Source organism: Acanthopagrus latus, chromosome 6 (genome assembly GCF_904848185.1).
Source record: "Acanthopagrus latus isolate v.2019 chromosome 6, fAcaLat1.1, whole genome shotgun sequence".
Classification (NCBI taxonomy): domain Eukaryota; kingdom Metazoa; phylum Chordata; class Actinopteri; order Spariformes; family Sparidae; genus Acanthopagrus; species Acanthopagrus latus.
In genome coordinates this window covers 22,177,225-22,202,542 of record NC_051044.1, presented here as the reverse complement: position 1 = coordinate 22,202,542, position 25,318 = coordinate 22,177,225, and the positions used below count along the sequence as shown (strand labels likewise).

General features: G+C 43.1%; 1 long non-coding RNA gene across 1 annotated transcript; it reads left to right on the top strand.

Annotated features, from left to right (window-relative positions):
• Positions 1-1,033: 1,033 nt before the first annotated feature.
• On the top strand, positions 1,034-11,956 carry LOC119021872. The gene is made up of 3 exons (XR_005075784.1): positions 1,034-1,185; positions 6,055-6,168; positions 11,764-11,956. It is a non-coding gene; the product is annotated as an uncharacterized LOC119021872 (long non-coding RNA).
• Positions 11,957-25,318: the final 13,362 nt, after the last annotated feature.

The following is a 25,318-nucleotide window of genomic DNA, read 5'->3' as shown; positions in this document are numbered from 1 at the left end:
GAGAACTGGTAATAACAGAACAATAGCCAATTAAGGAGTGACGGAGAAGCTGAGGGGGCCAAGGCAGTTCACGGATAGATTCAGTCAATTAGTCAAACGCTCCATTAGGAGACTGTCCAGAGACACCGCGTTGATTGCCTTCCATTATCCACACCAATTCACAGTGTTTGATTAGTATTATGCGATAAGAAAACGTAGAGAGGCGCTGATATCATATTGTGAGATATTTCAAACATGAGCAATGACTTCTATCCAAGTTAACCTCGGGAAACTAAATTATAGGTATTTATTGCAAGTGCAGATGGTAGAAAAAAGGAGCTTCAGCTTCACCGATCGGAACCTGTGACCTTGTGACTTCACCTTATTAAGCAGTGTCTGCACCATATCCTGCCACCCGTGCACAGGCACACACACACGTCTGTGCACACATGCAAATTGAGAAATGTTCCAAAAAGCTGAAAAAAGACTCACCCTCTCTCTGACACATACACACTCACACAAACATGTACAACAAACGTGTTTCATGCATTAAACATGCACACGCGTACATGCCGAGCCACGTAAACACACCCACACATGCGGCGTGCTGACTCCGCCATCTATTTCCTCCGCGTACGGCACACGGCGGTTCACACATTCCTTGTGTTGAGATCAAAGATACGCTGTCTTCAGTGGTGCACTTCCTTTCTTCATGACCTTAAGCTGTCAGTGTTATCTGCTCCAGACATGCACACAAACACACACAGAGCATCCCCGTACACTCACTTTGCTTCAAACACACACGCACACACACACGCATACTAACGAATCTCATGGAGGCAATTACAGAGCTGAGCCCTTCAAGTTGGCTGGCTATCAAATGTTTTCCTCCCCTCTCACAATACTGTGTTGGTGTGTATGTATCCTTTTTTCCAGCGGAGCTAGCATGATTGCTACCTTCACGGCTCTGTGTTCCTATATGAATGACTTACACAAACTGCTGTTCACTGGACGTTTTAAGGTGTTTTTTTAACGCTTCTGATGCCCCGTAACTGTGCAGCGTTGATGCATTTCACCCATGTCTCGTTGTGTTGTGCAGCGTCGTCGCCATCTCTATTGTTCCTTCTGCCGCCGTGCGCCGGCTTGTGTGACGTTATTGCCTCTTCAGCTCTATTTGCGACACCTTTACATTGGCACCAATAAGAGGTAAAGCAACTTGCTGCTTCTTGTCACATAACAGCAACCATAGCAACCCATCGCAGCCAGCCACTTTGCATACAAATGACGGTGACAGAAGTGTGTATGCATGTGTGAGTATGCATGAGAAGAGCTGGTGCCAGTTTGCTGGTGGGTGGCAATACAAATTTAGTTGCGTACTGGTGTGTTTGTGTGCGTGTGTGCCTGCGTGTGTGTGTGTGTGTGTTCTCGTTTGCCCACATGCGTACACATGCGTGTGAAGGGGAAAGGGAAGGAAACGGGGGAACTGGTGAGAAAGAGAAAAGAGTGAGAGCACAGAGACCAATTAAATTTTTACTCGCCTTTTGATTTCAGTGTGAATACACTGCGAGCGGAGGCCAGCGCTTGATCTGTGCATCAGATGGTGCTTATGTTCCAGGCTTTTATGCATGAAAATGCATGAAAGCTATGAAGCTTTTTTTTCTGTCTCCCGAAGTTTAAAATAAAGGCTTATTTGATTGTAAATGCTCTTTAATAATTAGTATCATCGGGACATCAAGGCCTTTAATCTGGAGAACAATTAGAAACACAAGTGATGGTTGTGACCTCCAGCGGCTTTCATGAGATAAAGCTTGAATTATATTTTTATTACATGCACCTTCCTTATCATCCTGTAATTACATCATAAATCCATTTAGACTCATCATTGATATTAAAACACTACATAAGTAAAAAAGAAAGAAAAAAAAGGAAGCATCATCTTCACCATCTGCTCCATCACAGCATAAATTTAGAATCTGTCATAAGAGCGTTTGATGTTTCAAGTCACATGAAAAATTATGTTGTTTGGCAGCTAATGGAGTTCTAAATCGTTCCAAGTAATCTTGCCTAATTTATAGCAGAGAGTGACCCAGCATTGTTACAGGGCAAACTAACAATGAATAATAAAGACGCATCTGTGACTGTCAGCTCGCGAATCTCGTGGCTCAGAGTTTGTGTGTGTGAACGCAAGTGCACATATACGAGTGTGTATACGTGTGTGCCTATAATCAAGCTCATGCTTGCATGTGATTTGCATCTGCCTGTGAGTGTTTGATTGTGTGTAAGAGAGGAGGGGGGAGAAAGCATTTGTTAAGCAGTGGGGTGGTGGTGGTGGTGGTGTGTGTGGGGGGGGTCGTCTCTGCCTCCTCTGGCCCTGGCAGCCTGCCCAACATCTGCAGGCCTGTGTTGTAGCTCCGCTGTGATACCAGGGTGGTGTAGCCTATGATGGATTATAGTCATTGCGCAGGTACCCATGCAAAACTAATGTGTATATAAGCAGGTGTTAACAGCTACAGTAGCGTGTGTGTTTACATGGGATGTGTGTGTACTTAGGAGAAATTCAGTGTTTGCGAACAGGTGTAATAATGTTGAAATGGTGTGCATGCAAATAAATATAGATATATTATTTGGATATGATCGGATGATAAACTATTGACATGTATACTGTATGAATGGCATCCAGTCTGAGCAGTGATATACTGTAAATGTTTATTGTGTGCTGTTCTGTTCACTGCACGGACCACTGATTGTAACCAGAGAGCCGGTTGACAAACATTGTAGCAGATCCTTTTTCATCCAACACTTTTCATGATGCTGTAAAATTCATATGTGGTATTTATTGACTATAAAGGGGCACTCCACTGATTTCACATATAAAGACCACTATACACAGAGCACCACGCAGCCAGTAAAAAACAGCTGCATAATGTCGTCATTGGATTATCAGCCTTCCAAAGTCTGAGTAAATAAAGTTGGTAATAACATCTTTAAAACACCTGTATTATAAAGGGGGGGTGTGGAATTTTAAAGATGAAGGTATTGATGTTGAGTTGCATTATGGCATACTAAAAGTCAAGATATTTGCCTTATCCTTTTTTTTTAGAATCTTTTTCTCTCAAGTCCCCAACTTTATTAATGTTGTTTAAAATGCTGAGTCAGATATGTACTATAAATTAGAAATATTACTCAACAATGTTTTCAGGAGCTGACAAGTTTCCCCGCTGCCTTTACGATGAGTGATCACCTGCATTTATATTCTGTGTAAAGTGCTTGTAAGTTGATGATCAATCTGAAACACTGAAAACTGATGAAGTAAGCAAGGCCCCTGTTGTAAATGACAATCCTGACAAAACACACAACTCCATTTCATTAGTTAAGATAATCTCAACATAAAGTGAACACATTTGTGAACAAAGTGTTTTGGTTAAATTCCAGCAACCACTTTAGTTGTTGATGGTATGATGTATGATGGATTTTTGGACGTCCAACGGTCCAACACACTTAAAACTGCTTTAAATATGCTAATTCAATGTGTTGTTTGGTAAGAAACACAAGCATAGTGCATTATTTTCAAACCACAGTTATGTTTGATTTGTACATTTCATCTATCAAAAGTAATATCGCATTCAGATGATGTGAAGCAAAAGTACATGCCAGGGAGATGAGGGACTGGTGGTGGTGAGAGACTGAGCGAGAGACCACTGTTCAAGATGAGGTTTCAAATTTTTCAGACGGGAGATTTTCCAGCCTTGTTGGTGGCAGTAAAATAGTTATTTTTGACAAGCAATGGAACATTTCTGGACAATTTTGGGTAAGCCCAAACATAGTAGTCTCCTGTCTCCAATCAAATATAAAGTTTTGGCATATCCATGGCCTGCAGACATAGCCATCATTTATTCTGGTGACTGGGTTGGCGTGAGTGAATGCATGTGACTTTTCTCCATGTGGTGCCCACACAAACTGTGCCTCTCTTATCAACTGCAGCAGGCCAACTGACAGTCCTAAAACAGTGGAAAGTACAACCTTTTCAAGCCTCGTCTTGGAGCTTTTTCTGTCAGACATCAGGCTGTTTTGAGTGTGTTTGGTTTTTTTCCCCTTGGCTCTCCTTTCTCTTGATATCACATGCATTGCACTCTGCCTAGCCCAACCAGCAATGTCTGTCTATGAAAAATGGATTTTTCCCAGTCCGCATTGCCATGGCGATGCACAGCTTACCCGCCAGTTCTGCCCTTTTAAGGATTTGCATCAAAGTTGCTGCGGTGATGGGTGATGGGGAGGTGAGGAGGAGCGCGGGCAGAGAGTGAGAGTTCGCCCCTCACTTGGCATCTCAGGGAAAAGCTTCATTTCATATTTTAAAATGATATGATGTATAATAGTGTCTGGGGGTGCAATGAGGCTGTTTGAGTGCATGCTTGTGACCACTCATCTCTTTCAGCGGCACAGTTTACAATAATTTATAAATCAGGTCCATGTGCCGCACCCAAACATACAGAAACAGAGAACACAGGAGGAACCTGCAGTGATGATTCAGTGATCGGTGTCCAAAAGAGGGAGCACTCTACCGCAGACAATAAAATGGAGTTTAACTCGAGGTCAAAAATAGAGTTTTGCAAAACTGGGGCAACGTCATCCTAAATTATGCAGATGCTGGGGCAAGTTTCAAGCCAAAGCCAGTCAATAACATTTCATCTGACGTCTTCTATCGCTCAGAAAAAGATCTCAGGAGTTCTAAATTCTGCCACACGCTTCAAAAATGCTCAGGTCTGATGTTTCAGTGAAAAACAAAGACCCATAATTCTTTGTGGATATCTGCCAGTCTATCAAGACGAGGCTGCGACTATCTTTTTTTATGACACACAACGAAACGCATTGTAAATTGCTGTGAAGTGTGTCGCTGGTGGGTTAAGAAGGATTTGCAGAGCCCCTTATCTTACCTTTGAACACAACTCTGATTAAGACAGAGATTTCAGATGGCTTGGATAAACAACCTGAGGTATTGTGGCATCGGGAGGCTTGTAAACAAGTGTTTGAACAAAAAGTGCAAAAACATCACAAGGTCTCGAATTCTGTGGAGAGTTGAGAAATCAACCGGGCCTCAAAAATCTCATCGGTGCTTTTGATAATGAAGCTGCCTCTTCATTACACTAAGACAGGGGAAATGAAAGAGAAAGAATCAAAAATTGTTTTGATCAATATTTCAAATACTTCCATTTCTTAGCAGGGTCTGTGTGAAGGAGTTGTTGAGACTCTGTAACTATTTTAGGGTCATGTTTTAATGAGACGATGGCAAGACAGTGTTGATCAGACACGTTAATTGTCAGCGCTTGTCTTTGAAGTAGAACATCTGCATATTATAGCTGCACGGTCCTTAAACTGCAATTTAGTCAGTGCCATTAGATTGCATTTATAATTGTTCTTTTTGGTCATTTAGCTTATTCAAAGCGTTTTGGGTTTTTTTTTTGCACATGTGGGGATGAGGCCTTACCATCTGGCTTTACATTAAGGAGAGTCTGAAGAGTTCTCCATGAATTATATATAACCAAGTGTAAACCCACTGTGACATCACCTGCTGGTTTCTGGAGCACCAATTTGAAGCCTCAAGTTCAAGCTCGGGAGGATAGCCTGATTTTGTCTGTCTAAAAACTTGAGGACATGCTGTGGTATCGACCTGTCTATCACAAAATAGCCACGCCCTTAAGCATACACTGCCCATCATGTCTTTTACTCTAAATGAAACCATCATTTACAACATAAATATCATGCTGTACTAAGGAAGACTTGAAACTAGCAAGTTAGACCACAAAGTCATTAGGAAACTGTTCACTGAGATAATTAATCAAGTGAAAAGTTGTGCCATTTTCTCATAAGCTCAGATACAATCAGACTTTTTGCAACTGGTGGATTTTCCTGGAAGAATGAAGGTTAAAGGCACTTTGGCACTGACTTCACTTTTTAGACCCAGAAGCTCTATCCATATTTTATTGAGTCAATGATAAGAACCCGATATATAAGCAGAAACAAGAGGGACTACATCCTACTGGCTCATTAAAATCTGCAGAAATCCTCTCTTGGATGCAGGTGCAGATGGAAATGAGAACGATGATCCAGGCCAGCGGTCTGTCACCTGCTCAGCTATCCAGTGAGTCCTCCTGCAGAACTTCTGGCTGACTGTGTCCCAGGACTGATACCGAGGTAAGGACATGGTCACCAGCGTGAGCCCTCTCTCCGTCTGTTCCGTTCCACACCCCATTTCCCCTCTTTCATCTCGCTTTTGTGTTTGCTTTTTATGCAAAGCCTCTCCCTCTCTGCATGCCTCCACCACTGCCCTGACACATTGTTTCTCTCTTCTCTGTCCCGCATCACTCTTCCCCTCCCCATCCTCTCGCCTCCTCCCAGTCCTTCTCTCTTTCCCTCTTGCATCTGTTTGGTGTATTCCCAGGGGCCGCAAGGGGCCAGAAGGGTCCATGAATAAGTCATTAACACTGGCCCCCCAGACTCTGTGATCATCGGCAACCTGTTCAAAAACATGGTTCCCCGCCACCTCTCTCGCTCCCTCTGCACCCCTCTTTCCGCATCCATAAGCAATGAAAATGTAAATAAATAAGGGATTACTGACTCTGTGTGTGTGTGTGTGTGTGTGTGTGTGTGTGTGTGTGTGTGTGTGTGTGTGTGAGTGCATGTGTGTGTGTGTATTTCCACCTTAAGTTTAAAGACGTTTATCGGGCAGGTGAACTGACATGGAGATGATTTTGTATAAAGAGGAAAACCAGCCGAATCAATTTCCATAATGATTCCCAGTGTTTAAGGATAACTAAATCAAGCAGTCACAGTCAGCACACATATCTGACGAGTTCACATGAATCAGGATCAGTTCTATTTTCTTTGTGTACACATTCACAGAAACATCCGTAATGGGCCAATATTGGCTCCAACACTATTAGTGCACAGTATATGTTGCCTCTTTTTAGAAAATGATAATGATAATTCCCAAGAGGTTTACTTAATTAGTGGATATTGGCAGAAATATCTGAAGTAAAGAATAAAAAACTGCTTATTCAGTTGGAGGTTTTTTAAAAAAAAAAAAAAAAAAGAAATGGCAATCTCTGCATGAAAATGCAGGTGTGTTTTTGGACCTCACTGTTTCCAAGAGATCCAGTGTCAGCTGTGTGCGTCAGTCAGTTGGCAGTTGGCAGCTTTGCCGCGTCTCCATAACAACGCCATGCGAAAGTTTCATCGTCCGCTGTTATCCGTCTTTTCTTTGTTTGTTCGGCCACGACCGTAACAGTAACATTAACCACTTACTTCCAGTGCTTACAACCGACACCTTGTGTACTTTTAGGTATTACAGCAAATGCAACGGGCTTTCATCAGTGGGCCATAGACAGTCATCATTGTGTTACCTCATCCATGTATAGACAGTGACTTAACAGATATTAATTTACATGAAAATCTTCAAGATTAGTACTTCAAGCCCAGTTTAGACCAAAGATTTGCGATTCAACAAAACCGCTTCCGAACGTCACATTGTAAAGCTGCAGCGGTGTGAACTGACCCGACAGCGTTTCCTGCAGCTCAGCCTGTCCAGTCGCCGGTGGCTGGTTTCAGCACATAATGCTTGTAATCAATGTAATTAGCGTCTACTGCTTGATTGACAACTTCACTGCTTTTCCTCTGCTCTACTCACATTCGCAACCATTTTCATTTCATAGTTTAAGTGTTGGGTCTAATGTACAGATTGTGTTTAATTTCATCTTTTACTTTTGAATAAATACAATTATCAGGTAAGATTAAAATGAATGACGGTCAGATTAGCTGTCCAACTCTTTCATAAAATGAAATATTATGCCACAGTGTTCACCTGAAGTAACCCACAAAGAGTGCGTCTCACAGGCAGCAGGAGGGTGTAAAAGTCCTTGGAGTCATTGCTGTCTGATGAGTTGAATTAAGAAAACAGGTCGATGGGCGGTTCATAAGGTCAGCCAAAACTAAAAGCTTGTTGTATGGTAAGAATTCAAGATGTATTTGATCGATAAAAACACAGTTAATTAGTCTTCAGCTAATGAAAGACACTCAACTGTTGAATTTCAATGTGTTGCAATGCGACCAGGTGCAGGACAGAAAAGATTTAGCCTCAATTAACCTTAAACTTTCGTTCTGTCTGCTCCTGTAGCTGGGTCTAATGATTTTGTGTGGAGCAAGTTTGACAAATAAAAATCTGCATTTATTATTGTTATAGTTGTTTTGTGAGTAGAACCCATGGTACTGGTCAGCTTCTGGGATCTGACTGAAGTACACCTCAGCATATATGTGTGTACAAGCTTGTGTGCCTGGCTCCATCAGATGAGGTGCAACTTCACAAACTACCCAAGGCTGTCCTGCTGCTCCTGGTTGGGGGTGCTCCTGGCGGGCGAGCCTGCTTATCATAAGTTTCACAGGGTGCATCTCTTCCCCAACGGAGCGCGCCCTGTTTTCACTGCTACCGCCTTTTGTCGACATTCATCCATGCATGAAATTGTGCATATTATCAAAAGCCTCCTTTGTTGTGCGTGTTAACAACTTTATCAAAGCATCCTCGTAATCAAAGTGAGATTGTGATTACATCGTTGTATACACGTAACATGGATTCATAATTTTTAATGAACATCAGGTGGCTAGGTAACCGGCTCTCTCACCTCATAGCAAGAAGATCCCACCACAGTCATTTCAGTGTGGTGAATACAAAACCTTGTACTGCAGTTTTGCACATCAGGAGCAACTTGGGGTTCAGTATCTTGCTCAAGGACACAGCTCAGCTCAGCTCAGCTCAGCTCAGCTCAGCTCAGCTCAGCCCAGAGATGGGATTTGAGCCAGCAACCTACTGATCACTAGCTGACCTGCTCTACACGCTGAGCTACAGCCGCCCTTAGAACAACATGCTTGTGTGACAAAACTGTATTTTTGACAGGAATTCAGGACATCTCCATATAATATTTTCCTAACCCTAACGAGGTGGCTTTTTTTCGTAAATGCATCATTGGCGACATTGTATCTAGCTATTGGGTTGCGCAAACAATGACGTGATACATTTATTCAGTTTCTTTTGTTCCTTTTATTTTATCCTGCATTTCCTTGGTGACAGCTGTAGTGGCACCTTAATGCAGACTCTTAACAGGGACAACAGCATGCACTGGTCTGATCAATAAAAACATTGTGGACAAAACAAGACAATTATCTCCAATTTCTTCCTGTCTGTTTGTCCTCCAGCGCGTGGCTCTTCGGGTTAAACTTCTCCATTTCATCTCGGTCCTCATATGACCTCTCCTCTGTGCCTCACTCAGTCTGATATGACTCTGTGTTTTTCGTCTCTTAACTCAGGTCCATCTCTTGAAAAATTAAACTCTTGTATTATATAACACTGACAAGTAATGGGGAGCTGCGGAAAAGCACACACTTGACTGTGGAGGGTGAATAATGACAGCACTTATCCACTTTCAACAACCTCCTTTCTCTTATGCTCTCTCTCTCACTCTCACACACACGCAAACGCACACATAAACACACACACAAACACGCACACACGCAGGAAATGGAGCATGTGGTCTATTGCAGATGATGTCTTTGACATTTTAATGTAGAAGTTTAGTGCTTTTCAAATCTCCAGTCATGTCTGCTATGTTTCTTTCAACACATCGCACCAAACCGCATTTACATTCTGCATCAATATGTTAACCAGGATAAAGACGCGTCCAGATTTCACTTCCTGTTTCTGGCAGCAGCCTCTACTCAGTGGCCCCAAACGGCAGAGTGACCCATGTAATTACAAAAGCATACTTGTATACACGGTCAATCATTTTACCACTTTTTGAGACAGATTTTTTTTTTTGTAAATTGAAGTGACGGAATCTCAAATACACATCTCATCTCTAAAATGAGAGTAGCAAAATGTTCCTTATCTCTGCGCGGCAAACCTATCTGCTCAGGGAATTAGAGAAACAACACAACTATTGCACATTTAAAGACTCAACAAGCCTAATTTGCAACTCTGTAGTCCCGAGTGGCAGCTAGAGATAACAGTTTGAATTTCTCAAAAGTTTGAATGGCTTTATTACTCAGGAATTATGTAATATGGTGTTGTTGAAGTCTCTGAACTAAATCCCCTCTTTCTTCTGTGTCTGATAAGGCCGGCTATGCATAAAATCCCCATGGCATCATTTTTAGCTGTTTATGAGGCCAGCCAGTCCTCTACAGAAGGAGCTCTTCAGCTCTATATTGTTGGGAAAAGTATTTTGCTGTCGAAGTTTTTGATTCATCGCTTGGAACCTGGATCTGAGAGAATTTCTCACCGGGGAGGATTTGAGGATCCTCTGTAAAGTACAGACAGGAAATAAGCTGCAAGTTAGAACATAATTACAACCACTAGCAGCAAAATTCAATGGATGAATATATTTAATAAAAGAATTATTAAATTATTAAAAAGATGATATAATGTTCCTATATTGTAAAATGATTAGAGCTGTACTAATTAATACTCTTGTTTTAACGTGTTTGTAGGACTGCATTGAGAGTGAAAGGGGTTGCTAATAAAGACAAACCCACAGATAATAATCATCCAGCTTTTATCCCTGGAAATCTATAAAGTATATTCTTTGTAAATTCGAGTATATTCATCCTTAAGCTCATTTGTTTTTATGTTATTGTTTTGGTTTTTTTGACAGCCATAATTGAGCCATAGTTCAGCCAAAAAAAAAGCCCTAAAAAAAAGGATGCACTACCTGCACACCACCAAATGACAGACTAGGTCAGTGACTAGTTCGTGAACAATGCTGAGCATTAGCTGGATATAGACCTGCAAATCACTACCCACATCTTAGAATCAAGTAGATTGGTTGTAATTTGACAATGTGACAAACACAAATGTGAGCTAAGTACATTTCTCTCACGTCACATCGCTGTGCTTATGGTCTGGCGTGACAGCTGTGTGGTCAAGGTTTGGTTTAAAGTAGCCCACCTGGTTTGATCGCCACAAAAATGCTAACACTGTGTCAGAGCTTGCCAGCCAGGGGAAGCAGTGTATGTCCTTCTACTTTAAGAAGTTGTTTGCCAGTGACTCCGAAAACAACACATATTACAACAACCAAATCATGGTTGGCAAACAGTGGTGAAAGTGATGCAGTTCCACCTGAAGTGTGAATCTACTATACGAGACTCTTTCAGCCCTAACGTGTGAGTTGGATCGAACTGGGTGCGTTTTCAACCTGGAGTGTCCTGCCCAGCGCAGCTTTAATGCACTTTGAGACGAGCTAGTCGCAGATTGGAGGGTACTTTCAGGATGCTCTCATGGCAGATGAGTCCTAATGCATGGGGAGTGCATGAGCAGCTGTGTGCCGTACAGGACAGAGGAGGAGGATCGCGGGAGGACAGCAGGAGGATACAGGGAGGGGAAGCAGGTGGGGCGGACGGGGTGGAGGAGGAGACGTCTGCCAGGAGGGCTGGCTTGGCTCTACGTTGGAGGGAACAGAAGGAAGAAAGAAAGTCTCTCAGGCATTCGTCATTCCTCTCTACCCATTTATCAGTCTCGGCCTTTTCCTCTCCCGCGTTTTTCACACCACATCTGGACTCACTCTATCCATTTCTTCCCCCCTTTTCAACACTCGTTCTGCTTCCTGTCCAGGCTCCATATGTCCTCTCGTCCTTCATCCTTTTCTTTCATTCCTTTCATAGTTGTCTATCTCTCCTCTGCACCTTCTTTCCACTTCTGCCTCTTTGTGTGTGTTTTAACCATCTTCTCATTGCTCCATCTTTTCACAGGGAAAGAGCTTGGCGAGAGATCTGTGCCAGTGCAGTCTAGATTGTGCCACCCTACCGAGAGAGTGGGTGTCAAACACAGACACTGGCGCAGCTTGCAGGGGAGATGGCACCACATTGAAGCCAATGGCTCCAGAGCAACATGAATATATGTCTGCTGCCACCCACTCATCCAGGGCCTGATCCCGTCGGTTCACTTAAATCTGAGGGGATAACTCTACTTCAAATTAAAAATCGTTCCTTATTTCTGCCACGAGTGTGCAGCATGAGTCAGTTCGGTTTATCTGATTGTCAACTTCGAAGTGCTAAAGTACAGAGGCTATATGTTAATTGAAAAATGTAATCATTTATAATTAATTTGTGATGTACTAATAATTTAGGATTGTTTCATACAAGCAAGTCCAAAGATTTAGCTACTTTTCTTGGATGTGGACTGTTGGAAGGTATATTTCAAGCGATAAACAAGCTAGCAGCTCTTTCTTTTTTATTTAAGACAGGATTTAGCCCTTTTAATGCCAGGGCTCGCCTTCCCACATGCAAAAACAAATTCCTTCCACCACTATTTTGCAGGAGGGATATCACTGCTTCCTCGGTTGTAGCCCCACCCATGTAAGACAACTGTAAGAGAGACAGAGAGCCAAAGCTTTTCCCTCTCACAAACCAAAATGATAACTAGTGTAGCCAGATCTCCGGCAGCACTGACACAGCTCAATGGGGATAAGCCTGGCTGACACTTCAGACAAATCAACAGGAGAGCTTGGATTCTAATGCAGGAATAGTTCGTCTTTAATTATAATTTAAATGTTTGGTTCAGCACACATCTTGGTCCCAGTTCCATAAAAGAAAAGTAATTGAAGGAATTCTTATATAAAAAAGTTTGTTTATGCTTTCAAGTTATGCACGAAAAATGAGCTTTGGCTGACAGATCGGATCAGATTTTTTTCAGACATCAGCATCAGTGACGATCAGCAAATCCAAATTCTTCAGGCTAAAGTTTTTACACCTTTTTTTTGCTGAAACTCTGGGTCGTCTTTTGGAAGCACCTGAAACCAGACTGCCAGCTGCCATTCTTTTCAAATCAGCAAGCTGCAAACCTTCCAGAGCTATCTTTTCAAGCTTACAGGCATTGAGTATCTGATACTTAAAAGACACATTTCAGTGAAATATTCCTTAAAGTCATCTCCCCAAGTAGCTCTGCTCAGCGCCTACCTGTGTGCAGCGATGCTGTGCATAGAGACAGTGTTTTATTCATAGCTTGCTTTTTGATTCTATATTGGGCCTTATTGTGGAAAGCGACCAAAGAGCATGCTCACAAACAAGAACACTGACGAAAACACCTCAGTAACTCAAAGTAAAGATACATACATTAGCTCCCTAATTAGCAGGCAAAATTCACCACACATTTGAAACAGTCACCACAGAGGCAGTGTGTTAAATCTCAGCGTCGCGGTTCAGGAGTTTGTGTGACAACAACGTGAAAATGTGGAGGAAACTTAGAGCAACTGAGAAGAGAGAGTGTATAAGAGGTGTGGAGGATGAAAGAGCAGACAGCTTGAATGACAGAGGAGAGGTGAGAGACTTAAGACATAAGATGGGTGGGAAAGAGTAAGATGTACGCCAACACATTAACGGAGAAAAACACGGAAAAAACAGAGTGATGTAACAAAGACAAAGGAAGTTGAAGCTGCAAGTGCTGCTGATGTGCATCTTGTGAACTCTGTTCGCAGTGATAAAGGCTTTTTGGTAACATCATGATCAACACATTTAGAAACAGATCAAGTGATAAATCTTGTGAATGATGTGATGTCTTTGCAGTTCTGATAGAGGCCATCACAGAGTCAAGATCTGAGTTTACCAGCACAAAATATTCTGGTTATTCTGAAAAAGACAATATTCTGCCCAAGCTGTTTACATGGCTGATGGAAGTACTCCACTAGTATTGACATTTACATGCAGCACAGCTTACCTTCTTTCATTTGTTCAATATTCATTCTTGAAAAGGTTGGAGATGCAATATTCCTCCATATCCAAGTCTTTCATAATGTTTTAAAGATGGTGTGTTTCTCCTTTCGAATGTTGTCTGTTCTTATGTGTGTGCGTCTTCTATCTCAGCCTTACAAACTGTTGGGTAGACACGCACACTGCTGACTGTAGGGGGGCAAGAGGCTCATTTTAATATCACCATATGTCTTGCTTGCACTTGCTTTATGACACTTGTGTTGTGTGACTATCCAAACACAATGATCTGTTAACCCGACCCCTATCAAAACCTGAATGTTGTCTGAATAATGGTGAAAAATAGTGTGCATGTGTCACACGTGAAAAGGCACTCAGACATACATGCCTTGTCCCTACCACTAACCTTAGTTTTCTTGTTGGGATAGAGGTGCAGGGCAAAGTGTTGGCGCTACATGGTCCTCCATACTGGGTTTTTTTTCAAAAGGCACACTTCAAACCAACCGTTAACACAACGATTTAATGAATTATGGTCCCTTAAGAGGCATAACACAATCAGTTTTAGTTCTGGTGATGTGTCAGTGGCTAACTAGCCAGCTAGCTAACAGATTGGTGTAGCTTATTTGAGTATGACAGCCCGCCATTTTGACACATTTTAATGTTTAGCCTATGTAGTACCGCTAACACCAGGCGACGGAGCAGTGTTATATTTGCTGACTTGATTGATAGCGTCAAGCTGTGAATGACTTTCAAACGTCCACGCTTTTCTATCACCGTCAGATAAATGGCAGGTGGCATTGTGGGAACCAGGTTTGCCTCAGTGACGCAGGAGAAAACAGCGCAGCTCAAGACGCCATGTTGGAAAAAGTCTGTTCACGTAAATGCTAGCGACAACAACTGATAATGTATGAGGGTCTCCGTGTAGGGTTTTCCCATTTTAATAATGGGAGATTTCAACCGCTCCCCCTTGTAACTCTGATCTGGGGGGCAAGGGAGCATTCGAAAACAAGGGGTAGAGGTGACAATGGAAACAGGTTTGAGCCAAGTCAGTAGCAGAAGATTTTAACCAGCATCAATCATATGCAAGTTAACAAGCGAGGAAAAAATCATGGTGAAATCATACAATTTTCATAATATACAAGACGATTGAGATAAAGTAGGACATTGAATCCTACAAACACTTCGCTTTGTTGCAACAAGCTTCAAATAAAAACACACCATCAGAACAACCAAAGACAAGCCAGCTACTGTTAGTATTGTAATTTCCACCCTGAGGTCTCTTCGCCGACCCACAATGAAAGCCTCGTCCCATCCCAACAGAAATCTATGAATGCTAGGTGCACACACTTGACATGCACCCCAAAGATTACAGCTGACACACACACACACACACCGCCGTACCGCCTCCTGACCCCCTCAATCCCGGTGGAAGCACCCCGAGATCAGCGGCGTGGCCGTGGGGTGGCGAGTGGCCCGAGCCGGTGTGACGACCCCGCTCTGACAGAGTGTCAATACAAAGCAATTTACAAGCGCATGAAAAATCGACCCTCGATAACAGGCAATTTCTCTGCTCCGCTGCCTCAAGAGGCGTGACCCGCCTCTCGAAAAGTGAGGGAGGGAGGGGAGAAGACAAAGAGGAGGAAGAGGAGGAGAGGGGGTGATCATGGTCCAATGGATGTGATTACAGTCCACTGTGCTAGAAAGTTGGGGGGGGGGGGACAGTAATAGGACAGGGAAGGGAATTGGTGCGGGCGATCGTAATAGTGATGTGAGGAGCAGAGAAATCACCGTGATGAATGTGACGGTTGGACTCCACTTGTAGGGGGGAGAAGGAGAAACAGAGACAGAGATTAATGGAGGAGGGAGGGGGGAGTTTTTAAGAATTATGCAGGATGACACGGCAGCGAAGGGAGGAAGAAATCAGCATACGAGTGGACGGGAAAAGAGTTTGCGTCAGGACAAAGTGGAGTTGGACAAAGAAATAAGGAAGGTGGACTGAGGAGAAGCAGGGAGGGGCAGGGTTGTGTCTGTTGTTGATGAAATGTGGATTGTGTGTGTGTGTGTGTGTGTGTGTGTGTGTGTGTGTGTGTGTGTGTGTGTGTGTGTGTGTGTGTGTGTGTGCACTGGAGGCCACAGGTGAGGACAGAGATAATGACCTCATTCCTCTTCTCTTTTGCCGAGACACTTTCTTCCACACCACTCTATTCATCAAGCCCTCTATCCGTCTCTTCATCCCTCTCTCTCCCCCCTCCCGTCTTCTAATTCTCCCTCCTCTCTGTCGAAAAAAAGCCAGAGGTCACACCTTCATCCAAACAGACAGGAACACACACAAAGGGAAGGAACGGTAGATTGTGTGTGTCTGCAAAATGTGTGCGCGTCTGCCTGTCACAGGGAAACACACACGTACACGCCACATGGAGACAGAAGTCACGGACTTAAATAGAAGAAGATTTTTCTATTAAGGGAACACTTCATGATGAGTTCACCTGTGTTGGGATCAAAAGCTGCCTCGGTGCCGCTCAGTGAGAGGAGAGGTCGTGTTAAATGAACCACCGTCTGCTTAAATGAACCTTTTGGGCAGAGGAAGACGACTTTTTCAACTTTTTAAAAGTTTCTTTTTCAACTAAAATAAATTAGATTCTTCACTGGCGTAACAGTTGTCACATTAATTAAAGGTTTCTTTGTTACTCTCGTCTTTACAGCGACAGACTTTGAGATTGGTTGTAGACCTGTATTATAACTTAGTATGTGCATATTATAGCTGTGATTTATAGGATTGCTGACTGTTGGATATTGTCCCCCAAACACAAAGTATCAGTATATGACAACTGGGGAATCAGACTCAGTAACAGTAAGCTATCATTCATCAGAAGAGATGTGTTGTATTTTCAGGTGTCTAAATAAGCTTATATGCTCATATGTGTTTTTATGCATATACCTGTTTGAGTACATAAGACCGGGGTAAATATTCAGAATCAGCATGACCAATGTCAAACATCTTTTCCTCTACCTTCTTTGTATCCTCCAGGTTTGTATGTCTTTGTCAATATCCAAACCTGATTTCCACAAAATGTAAAGCCAAGAAGTTGCTTAAATCTTCATCTGCCCTAAGATACGGACTGACCCTGGTGTCCACAATGCTTGTTAAACCCTGGTTTAACATGTGTGATTGTGACAGCATTTAGAGCAGCGGTCCCCAACCTTTTTTGCCCCATGGACCGGTTTAATGTCAGACAATATTTTCAGGGACCGGTGTTTAAGGTGTGGCGGATAAATACAACAAAATAATATGATATGACCTGCATGAAAACTGTGGTATTTTCTAAACATAATAACAAACACGAATCATGATGTGAGTAACGTCCTCTCTGCCCGCAACACTCTCTGGTCACTATGGTAACGTTTAAACATGCCTTCAAAATAAGATACACCGCAAATACAAAGTGCATGAAAAATACAACTCACCTCAATGCTGAATCAGTGGGAGCTCTGAGCTTGTTTTTCTGAAACCAGGCGGTCCCATCTAGGGGTAATAGGAGACAATGACACCCGAAGTGTGTGGCTTATGTCCAGTCTACTTCGTAATTTTGTTTTGGTTGCCGTCACTGCAGAAAACCCCGCTTCACACAGATAGGATGTTGGAAATGGCAACACTGTTTTCAGTGCTGTTGTAGCGATCTCAGGGTATTCAGCCATGACTTTAATCCAGAACACCGGCAGAGTTGTTGTCTCGAACATACTTTTAAGGCCACCGTCATTTGCGATCTCCAGCAGTTGATCTTCTTCTTGCACAGACATGTTGGATTCACCTGGTTTGTTGAGAAATGGGTCGCGGATCCATTCTTTGGCAGTTCGTGGATCTTTTGTGGTTGGGAAGTAGCGCTCAAACTCTTTCAATAGCAAAGACAGGTGATCATGCACCCGCTGGGAGAATGAAGGCTCAGACTTAGTCTCTTCCAAAATCCCTGCTAATGTTTGAAACATGTCAAATATACCTCTGTTCACGCGCCGTCCCCACAAATCCAATTTGGCTTTAAATGCAGCTACTTTATCTGCCAACTTGAAGACAGTTGTCATTTTCCCCTGGAGTGACAGATTGAGTTCATTGAGCAGGCTGAATATGTCGCACAAGTAAGCAAGTTTAGCGACCCATTCCTCGTCACTGCAATGTGCAGCCAGCGGTGACTTTTTTTCTGAGAGAAATCTCTGCAGCGGCTCCCGTAATTCAAACACTCTGGCCAGCGATCTCCCTCGGGATAACCATCTTATTTCTGTGTATAACAGAAGGCGTCTGTGCTCCATGTCCATCTCCTCACAAAGTTACTCGAACAGGCGCGAGTTAAGGGCGTGTGCTTTGATGTGGTTAATAACTTTAATGACATCATTCAATACGCTGTTAAGTTCCGGTGGCATTTTTCGGCTAGCCAGCATTTCCCTGTGAATGACACAATGTGTAGACTCACACTCAGGTGCAACCTCCTTAATCCGAGCAGTTAAACCAGACAGCCGTCCGGTCATGGCAGCAGCTCCGTCTGCGCATATGCCGACACAAAAGGCCCATTTCAGTTTTCCTGATATATAATCATCAAGGGACTTGAATAGTTCTGCGGCCGTGGTTTTGGTTGGCAATGACAGTGCACATAAGATATCCTCATGCACATCCTCCTGATGAACATATTGCACATAAACCAATAGTATTGCCTTGTTGTCAATATCTGTAGACTCATCAACCTGGAGTGCATACCATGGTGATGTATTAATCCTCTCCAGCAATTGTGTCTCAATATCCTCTGCTATTTTCTCGATGCGCCGAGTGATGGTGCTGGCCGAAAGAGGCACCTATCTTTTTAACCGCAGCCTCTCCTAGAAGTTCACGGCAGATGTCTTTAGTGGCGGGCAGGATCAATTCTTCGCCAATGGTGAATGGCTTTTTAGCCTTAGCAATACGATTAGCCACCAAGTATGATGCTCTCAGTGCACTCGCATTTGTTGATGTGGTGGCCCTCAGTAATTGTTTCTGTCCTTCTTGTTCACGCTTTTTTCTTTCAAAATACTCCAAAGGCTTGTCTTTTAATGCAGGGTGCTTGGTCTCCAAGTGGCGAAGCAGTTTTGATGGCTTCATTGCCTCATTCGAGAGCTGGTCGCCGCATATTATGCAGAGCGGGCTTGGTGCGTGGGAATCTCCTGTTGGGATAAATCCGTATTTTAAGTAGGACTCCTGATATTGTCTATTAAATGTAGCTTTCTTTCTCTTGGAAGTCGTAGGCTCCTCTTCTGTCTCCTGGCTGGGCCTTTTCCCCTTTGCAAAGAAACTTTCCAAAGACGTTTGTTTTTTACTCATTTTGCTAGCTCCTGGGTTTCATTTTAGCGGTAACCTATCACATGACCGAGAAGAGCGCCTTGACCTGCGTCAAGAGTGACATAGATGGATGTAACAGAGAATCGGGTAATTTTTCAAAATAAAATATCTTTCAGATTCTGAAATAAATAAAACGGAAGTAATGTAAGTTATTTATTCTTTCTGTGCGGCCCGGTACCAAATGACCCATGGACCAGTACCGGTCCATGGCCCCGGGGTTGGGGACCGCTGATTTAGAGTGTTATATAAAAAAAGACAAACTCTCAGAAAATACTTTGATGCTGAATAGATGTTTGTCACTGCGACAGCTCACGCTACTGAGGAAAATTGTCTCTGACTCTAACATGATATCTGTCGTCAAAGGCGGGCTGACTGTATTATTTGTTGGATGTATTCAAACCATTTTCCCATGTTCCAAGTCCCATGTTGTCATCTGAACTTGAGACCTCCCGCGCACAGCCATTTCTTGAAATCCGCGTCACAGACTGTTACTCATTTCCAATTCTGTCTTTTCATGTTTTATGGAAGATATTTTTCCTGCCAGACTTGTTTGTCTCTTTTGTGGGTGACAAAAAGAGGGAGACGAGCACTGAGGCTGAATATTTTTCTGTAATAGTAACCACAGCGGCAGCGTTTTATAACCACATGAACTAAAAGAGTACTTTGTTTGGGGAAAAATTAATCAGGTGGGGGGGTGGAGGTAGATAATAAATGGCATTACCTTTTAGATGATTCAATTTCAGACGGAAATGTAATGTTTGAGTCAGAGCTGCATTAGTTCAAAAAGCTTGGTTGTGGTGGCTGGATCAGAGCGGGGTATAGCAAGTTTATCTTCTTAATTGTAGCCGCTAACAACGTCATGTGCCCTGTACATGTTGCTCTCTCCTTCTGACATCATGTTTGCTTCTGTCGGTGCTGTCAATGCTCTGAAGGGTCGAATCACACCACAGCCCCGCATCTCTTGCTTGAGGGAGCATTTCCTCTCTTTCCCTGTCACTTCACAGCAACAAAGGTCCTGGGATTGAACACTGTATGTTTGCACTATGATTACAGTGTTCGCCTGCCCATGTGTTGATATTACGGACATTTTTTTAACCTGTACCTGGAACGCATCAAAACCCCCAAACAAAATAAGACAGAATATCAACTTTCATCTGGATCGATTTCCATAAACCAAAGGTGAAACATGCCGTCGATGACGTGAAACACACTGCATCGGCATCTCTACTCATACAGCAACTGCTTGGAGACGCCACGCTGATCTGCAAAAGGGCTGTGGGATCCAGCAATGAAAGAAGAATCACCAACAGCTCTGCACAGCTGAATCGATTACCGGAGCCTTTGCACTCTATCTGAGGATCTAAGGTTGTATAGCGCGGCAGAGAGCGAGGGTTTATACACCTGCTGCTGAGTGCTGAATCTGACCACAGTACATCACACCGAGCAGGTAGTGCTTCACTCTAAAGTACACCTCCGACTGTGTGACCGGTTCATCAAAGCAAAGATCATTTTAAGGGTACGTGTTTTTATTTCTCACATAACTTGTTTGTATGCTGGTGAGGGCAATGAAAAAAAAACAAAAAAACCCAAAAAGGATGCATTGCTTCATGTTGAACTGAATTACTTTAAATTGTTGGGGGTTTTTTTTTGGATGTATGTTGTGCAGCAACTGCTTGATTCTGCTAAGACACCTGTTGATGTTTTGTGATCCAGGTTGATAAAACAAATTCACTTCCTTTATTTCTTCTGCTGACTTAAATAAAGAGCAACTTTGAATCGGTCATCTGTTCCAGCAGTTATCAGACGTAACAAAGAAACAAGACTGGTGCATCATGCCTCTCAGTCACTGTCAAATTTTTCAGTAAAAACTAAAACAAAAACAACATTTTTTGTCAACAGATAAAACTGTCATGGTTTGGGGTTTTCAGTCCTAGTTCTTGTTTTATTTGTAGGGTTTATCCTCACACGTCATGTTCTCTTTTACGCTTCCTGCCTTTGTGTGTTTTTTCAACTGACGTCTTTGTGATTATCTTTAATGGTCTTTTATTAGACTCACCGTTGTGAGAGTGTTTCATTCTGTTTCCTCCTCTGCTCTCTGTTCTCTAGTCCTGTTCTGCTCCCTGTATCTTACCTGCGTCTGCTGCCTGTGTTGCTCGTGTCATCCTGGATGGTGCTTAGTTTTTGTTTGTTGCCTTTGGATGCTTGCATTTGTTTCCTGGCTTTTTTGTTTGTTTGTTTTTGCATCCAGCTTGATAGTGGAACATAACAAAAACCTAAGCTGCCAAAGGTAGACTTTAATACATGAATATACTTTTACTGTTATAATGAGGTTTTATTCAACCACATTGTATCTGAGGAGCTTGGAAAGTCACTTTTGTCAATAAAATAATCTCTTCTTCATTTATCAGCCTTTCGTTAAGCAGCATCTTGCATTTCAGCACTGTTAGCTAGGTGATAAGTGATGTATTCCTGAGTGCTGCTGGCCAACAAGAACTCTAAAATTCCAGATTAAAATATCTTTCGTCTAAAACTTACATAAACACTCAGATGCCATCTCAAGCACCATGATATCATTTTTGTGACCTTCTGCCTGTTTGATCTGCTCTGCAAGATGTGTTCCAACTCTCCAAAGGTTACCTTAGCACCATGAATATCACAGGTCCTAGCTGTTATAATAAGCAGCGTGACTCATTAAGTCATATTCTGGTCTCACTGGGAGAAGAAAGGGTTCATTGAGCTTCCTGCCCACCTGTCTCGTTCTGCGCCCTCGCTGAACAAAGACCCCCTGCGCGGCACACCTGCGGGTACGCTCATAAAAGCTCTCTGACTTATATATTCAGTCCGTGGGAGTGCAACAGAGAACGAGCGAGAGACTCTGGCCTGTATTGTTTCCTCTGCGAGCACTACATCTCGGAAGCGAAGGGGGTGAGGGAGTGAGGCGCTTACTCCGTGCACAGACTCTATGAATCTTTTGGAGACCGGAGATAAAGTGCATTTTTAAGGTGCGCCTCACTGTCACATCAACATTTTTGTAATATTAAACCGGAAATGTCTCAAACAGAAGCGGGAAACTGAATCCGAGATTGAGCTTGGCATTACGGACGGGTGAGGCTGCTGCTGCTACTTAAAATATGAAACTGCAGAAACATGAATTATGGGCGAGCAGAGAACAGCCCCTGGTTATTACATGGGCTATTTTGTTCAATGATTTAAGATACTTGTGTATATCGAATGTCAGCCTGTATGACAGCTTGTACTCCCCCCCCCTTTTGTCTGCATCACCTTCCAAAGCTTTTTCCCCACACATTCCTCATTCAATGGTAATTCTGTCTTCCTCTGACTCTTCCCCTCCTCCCTACATACTCATCTATTCACTTGTCACTTTCCCTTCATGTCAATTACCGTCTCCCTCCATGTTTCCTTCCTCCGCTGCCGCACACCTTCTCTATTTTTCATCCCGCCACTTTTTCATTGTCTTCACATGCAAAGCCTCCCCGCGTTCATCTTTTGTTTCCCCTTTCCACTGTACTGACACTCGCTTTCGTCTGTTGTGTCCATTTCTGAATTCTCTCTCTTCTCCTGAAACCTTACCGTCTTCACTCCATCCCTCCTACAGGATGCTCCTGCCTTTTACCTCCTCGCCTTCTCCTCCGTCTCATCCCACACATTCCTCTTTCCCTCCAACAAGCAGCATCTTCTCTCCTTCTCCTTCTATAGTCGTCCCCGGCAATGAGTGAGTGACCTGAATCTGTCTCTTCACATTACAGCCCCTCCCCTCTGCGGCTCAGGAACACCTTTGAAAAAACCAATAGCACGGCTGCCACCGTGCCCTCATTTGTGCGTACGAGTGTAAGTGTGTGTAATCAAACCTGGACTGATAAGGAAGCCCAGGCCTTTTGTGTGCTGGAACTACGAGTACACCGGACTTGGCTGCGCCTCATCTGTGCTAGCATGAGGGAGCCAGTTTTGTTGGAGGCGATGGGTGTCCGTGGGTGAGTGTGTGTTTGTGTGTGTGTGTGTGTGTGTGTGTGTGTGTGTGTGTGAGTGTGTGTACTTTCTGTACAGTATGTTTATCAGTATCCCTAGCAGGGGGGGCTTAACTGGATTTTGGCTAGAATGTATCCTCAAAAAAAGAAACTCCAGATTATCTCACATTGCCAGTGTCTTCAACATATATGCATATATTGGTGAGTGTGTGTGTGTGTGTATGTGTGAAATCCTCTCTGTGCAGTGTCTGGTATGTTGCCTATAATTGCCTGCGCCTCACCATCCATCACGGGGCTGTTTTTCTCACGCTTTCTTTACTCTCTTCTGTCACAAACTTGTTCTCTCCTCAGCCGGGAGAGGAAAAAAAAAACTTTTTTCAAAATCGCTCTGACAAGTGTTTTCATTCCTTTTTCTTGTAAACTGAACGAATGCATACATAACAAACTTTCTAGAAAGAGATTTTGACGGGGGGTTTGGAGGGGGAGGAAGAAACATCATATCTGCCAAGCAGGAAAAAACACAAACAGACAAAAAAAAAAAGACAATCAAGGCGGATAGCAAGGAGTTGTCAAAGAGTGTGACACCACCAAAACACTGAGGTCCCGCTCTGGGAAAATGAAAAAAACACTGCAGTGACACAAAACACAGCATCCTCTGCAAACTTTACACTCATCTTTTCTTACGCCACTTCAACTAAACTTTAATTTTTAGCAACCTGTGTTTCCCAGATGCAGCTGCACTAACTTTGGGGGAAACACATTCTTTTCTGCTGGCGGGCTAATGGAAGCACTGACACAAAGAAGAAAAAGTCAGAGAAACAACACACATGCCGCAGACTTGGCTTAAAACTTGGTAAATGACACTTTGTGAGTGTAAGTTAAGAATCTCAAAAGTGTCAAACATGACAGTCAGACGCTGCTGACAGCAATATTTAAAGGTCCCATATCATGAAAAACACGTTTTTCTCTGGTCTCTACATACAGTATATAGGCTGGTCCTCCCTGAGCCTGACAGCTCCCAGAATGAGGAAAACAAGCGATTCCTGCATGGTCTCTGCAGCCCGCCCACTGGTAACACAGCGCTCCTACAGGCAGTTCAGAATCTGCTCCTGTCGTTATGTAACGAAAGGACTCATTATCATAGACCGACCTCCTCTGCACGGTGATAGGAGATCTGAGAGGGGGGTGTTCATCCCCGAGGTGAAGTTCGGTGTGTCCAGCAGTGAGACAGAAGTGTTTCGCAATGTCGTCGCTCAAAGCAAGACACACAAATTGCTCTGTTGTTGGTTTTAAAAGTCAACATAAGTGCCTATATCCTGTCCCAGCTACAGAACAACAGACGAGACAGTGGTTGCGTTTCATTTTTAACGACAACATGCTGGCTACGGTTCGTGTTAGCTTGTGTGTGTGTGTGCTAACTACTTCATATTGGACTGCTTCAGTAAGGAGGGTCAGTACAAAGCTGGCTTTGCCTCGACACTGACCGTCGTAAAAGGATCAGCCTCAACCATACCGACCCAGCAACTGCACCTGAGCCACAGGCAAGTGTCATTGCGGTTTGATAGTATTTATAGTTGCCGACAAGTCTGGTAAATAATAGTATAATATGGGACCTTTAAGTGTTTTTTGCGTTGTGTCCTCTGGCCTCACACAACCAGACTACAGCTGAGCAGCTCAGTTTTCACTCCTGACTGTTTAAATCGCGACATGATTGACTTCCTCCCTAAACTCTTGCAAGAGCCATGTTAGAAACTATAACCAGCAGAAATTACAAACGTGACTCTGCATTTGCCTGGACTTGGCAATAGGCTGTGTTCACATGGCGGTCATTTTCCTGAGGTCACGTTCTGCTGGAAAGTTCGAATGCTTGGGTTATGTTATGCTTCTCTATTCGATCAGACAAATCGTTATCAACCGTTGCTTCCTGATTGATCAGCAACTGAAAAGACAATGGATAGTGAGGATCCGGAGGGACATCACACCAGATTTCAAGGTACAACAACATATTTGAAAACCTGTTTGCTTCCATTACACAACAGTTAATGTTGGTTTCCAACCACTTCCTATGTAACATGACCTTTTTTTACTGATACGTGATAGGAAAAGTGCAATTTTTGTTTGTTTTAGCCTAAACCGGGATCTTTTCCTGAACCCCAGTCAAGTTTTTGTGTTGCCTTGACCTGAACAAGTATTGTTTTTACCTGGACACATGGTAAACAGAAAATTTAGAAAGAAAAGACAACAATAACAATATGTT